We start from the raw sequence: 3,819 nt of genomic DNA, 5'->3' as shown, positions 1-3,819 counted from the left end.
GACGGCCATTTTGAGGGACCGTGCTGGCTCTCAGGTGGCGCTATAGTTGGAGAACTGTGGCTACACCGGTGTGGGTATTACACTTCTTTACGTGCGCTCACCTGGCGAGGTTCTGTCTTCGTCACCTGTGATGATACACGTTTATCGTCGTCGTTCAACCATTCGTTAGAATAAAATCTTCGTACTTCTGTCCATCTTCTTTTCTCTATTTCTCCTTTGGCACATTGGTAGTGTTTAAATATAGCAAAAGTGCAATTATTTTGATGAAATCAACTGCTACTAATTGAATAGTTTTATCTGAACGTAAACTCCTACTTTACGAACGAAAAATAATAGTTACGGGAGAAATTGGTGAACTCTATTATACAAACTATTTGTCTGCCAAAAAGTTCGTATAAACGGAGTTCTACTTTAGCGTAAAAGCAGATTGAGGAATATGATGGATAGCACTGTGCTTACACACGTGCCGTAATGATAAAGTGACAAAGTACATTCATTCTTTCGTTGTTATTACCGCATTACATCGGCACAAACGCGTAGAATCAGCATGCTGTTTATTATGCTTGATCTTGTCTAACAACTTACTCGATAAGTAGCAGATAAACGTGCAACAGAGTTTCTTTCGTGCTGTTATAGGTTCACAGTTGAAAATTCATAGTCTTATAATTTCAAAACTAGCAATATTTAGATCCATATTTTTTTTAGAAGCTTCTTCATTGTTTCGATGAGTAGTACGTACTCCTGAAGTTTGACTGCAGCGTATAAAATACTCTTCATATACGAATCTTTTGGTTAGATCTAATAAGTTTATTTTTACACGGTCGATGTTTGATGATGTACGAGATTCCTGGACGATTTCCCGAAGAATTCGATGGTTTCTCGAGCTGGCTGGAACGTAGTCTCGGTTCACTACTTTCATTTGAGCAACTGATCGATACGTGATGGGAAAAAAGAAAGCGGAGAACGAGTCACAATTTTGTTTACCGAGACTGGTGGCTACCGTTTTAGGATATGCTCGGCTGTGATCACATTTAGATGCTCGTACGCTAATTGCGAGTTGAAACAGGTATAGTCTGCAATTCGATTTATTGCGAGTTTACTGTTTAATTACAGGTGATGCGAAATCGGGATTCCTTCGAGTTGTTCGCGCGTCATTTTTTTGCCTACTTCTTTATGGCCAACTTTCACTGACGCATTGGGAACACGGTTCGTTGGAATGTTAAACCCGATTGGAGTTACGATTGTTAATGTTCTGACGACAATGGGCGGGCTTTAAACTGTCGGCTGGTGTGTCACGAATCGAACAATTCGAGTACACTTAGGAAATAAATTAAATTTGTTATTATACGTTCTAAAATAGCTTGCAAAACAATTCTTCTCAAGTATGATAGGTAAATTCAAGACGGGAATAATCGATAATTTATTGTGAGATATTATCTAACTATATCGTTAGTTTACTTAACAGACATCTTTACTATAGCGTTATACTTTTATATTTTCACAAGTCGTCAACTTCCTTTTCTGAGAGTAGCGATCTTGGACAAAAAAAACACTACGAAATACCAATTAAACGTCAATTAAACTCGAATATGATTATGCTTTTATATTGCAAATCAACTTAAATGTAAAATTAACTCCATAAACTGTTCACGAATGCGTGCATTCATCTATAACAGCTAAAATCGGTGAAATAGTTGATTAATTTCCCTTCCGTGTAAAGTGGAAAATCGTGAATAAAAAAGGGACCCCCGCTTAATGAATCTGTTACAGGCACAAGAACGAAGCATTAAATCTCCATCAACCTGCTTATGGTTGTTTTCACCTGGGATACCGAGATACCGTGCTTCGATATCTCCAATGAGATCATTTGCTTGGTGGAGTGTACAGGCGAATGTTTTTTCGTTTGAATGAAAAGCAGGTTGAGCACGCGGTTAACGGCGGAATCGATAAATTATTTAAATGAATTGTTAAGACTCTAAGGCGAGATCTCTCTTTCTTGGTAACCGACGTTCCAGACTGACGTGGCGTGCGAGCAGTTCCCGATTTAGTAAATTGCTCGTAGACCTGTTTCTTACGATTCAAGATTAAAACGACGGAGGGAGAGAAAAAAATGGAGAAGACGAAGGCGAAGGAAAGGGAGGTGTAAAGAATCAAAAGTTTTTCGCCGTCGAACGAAACGTTTCGATACCCACGCGAGTATTTACAAATGTCTCGCCACACGTGGGAAGCAAAGTTGTTATGCGGTGATGCAACCGTGGATATAATACAGATGCAAATTTGAGTCGACAACAGTTAGCATATAATTACACCTTACTGTATTTAGTTTTACGACTGTTCAACTTCAATCGAATACTTCACCTTTCTATCGTTCCTTACACTTGTTTTTCCTCGTTCTAGGTGTTCAAAGAATCGCCATACTTGGAATCGCAATAAGGATTTTTACTTTTATTGAGGCTTTTCACATTCTTATGTGAAAGATGGTTTATCTAAGTTGCATATAAAGTGAAAGTACTATTTCCAAGGTATTATTTGTTCTATATCAACATGTTTGGAATATCTTACAAAAATTCTTATTTTTATTGAGGATGTTCTGTATATTTCTATGTGAAGAATGATTTATCCGAGTTGCATATGAAATGAAAATACTACTTCGAAGATATTGTTTATTTCATATCATGTTCGATACGATACTGATACTGGATGGTCATTAAAATTCGAACATGTTTCGCTTCTTCTGTAATTATATCATTGTTTCGAGTACGATTGCATTACGGATTGTTAGAGAAACAATGCCCGAGATTTATTCATAAAATTTATTGTTGCAAATGAATAGAAGGAGAGAGAGAGAGTTGTCTTTCATTGGTTCATTACGAATTGCTTATAAGTTGTAATGAAGTAACGGAATTAATTTGCATTTATGTTCTCTTCAAGATAATCCCACTTAATGCTCAATATCTACAAGCACTGGAATTCAATCGATAAACCGCGTTTCAAAATAAATCCATTTATTGGGAGAATAAATTTTTCATTAATTTATTGCGTGTCGTTAAAATTCCTCTAAATGTAAATTCGTTCACTTTTATAGAATATTTTTCGATCGCCAATGCGTATTACGCTTATATTTGATTTTTATTAACTGTTGCAAATAAGATATACGTGCAACATGTATGGAAGATTCTTATTTACCAAACTCGAAAAGTAGAAAAGTCTGTTAAATTCAAAATATTAGGTTGTCTCAAAAATTTCTTTCGTTTTATAAGGAAATAATAAATGCACAACATTTCCTGTTTCATATTATTTTATTGAATTACGTATGATCCATTCTCTAGTAATAGATCAAAATGGATAAACAAATGGAAAGGAACTTTTGGAACAACCTAATATCTTAAAATAGATGACAAGCCTACAAAATTTTAGAAAAAAAGCTAATGTTACGACAATTCATATTCTTAGAACCATCAAGATAGCCAAAATGTATATTTAGTTTCAAAAATAAATCGAAGCACAGTCCCGATATAATTGAAGGTTGGTTGATCTATTGAATTTTAAAATCGCCCTTTAAAAAACGAAAAATGTCACTTATCAGATTTGTCTTCTCTAAGCGTGCATTTACATAACTATATCTCTTAATTGGTCTCATCGCAGGTTAATACTCCTTTTTGTATTTTCATATATCTCATATCTTTATATCTTTTATTTATCTTCACATTGCATTAGATAATCGATAACAATGTGTCAAACAGATATCTAAAACCAAGTTTTCCAGAAACAAGGCCTCGTATAAAAAATTCTTACTCCACATGTTCGACTCATATTGTC

This window comes from Bombus affinis, chromosome 2 (genome assembly GCF_024516045.1).
Source record: "Bombus affinis isolate iyBomAffi1 chromosome 2, iyBomAffi1.2, whole genome shotgun sequence".
NCBI classification, from domain to species: domain Eukaryota; kingdom Metazoa; phylum Arthropoda; class Insecta; order Hymenoptera; family Apidae; genus Bombus; species Bombus affinis.
Note: the sequence above shows the minus strand (reverse complement) of the source record.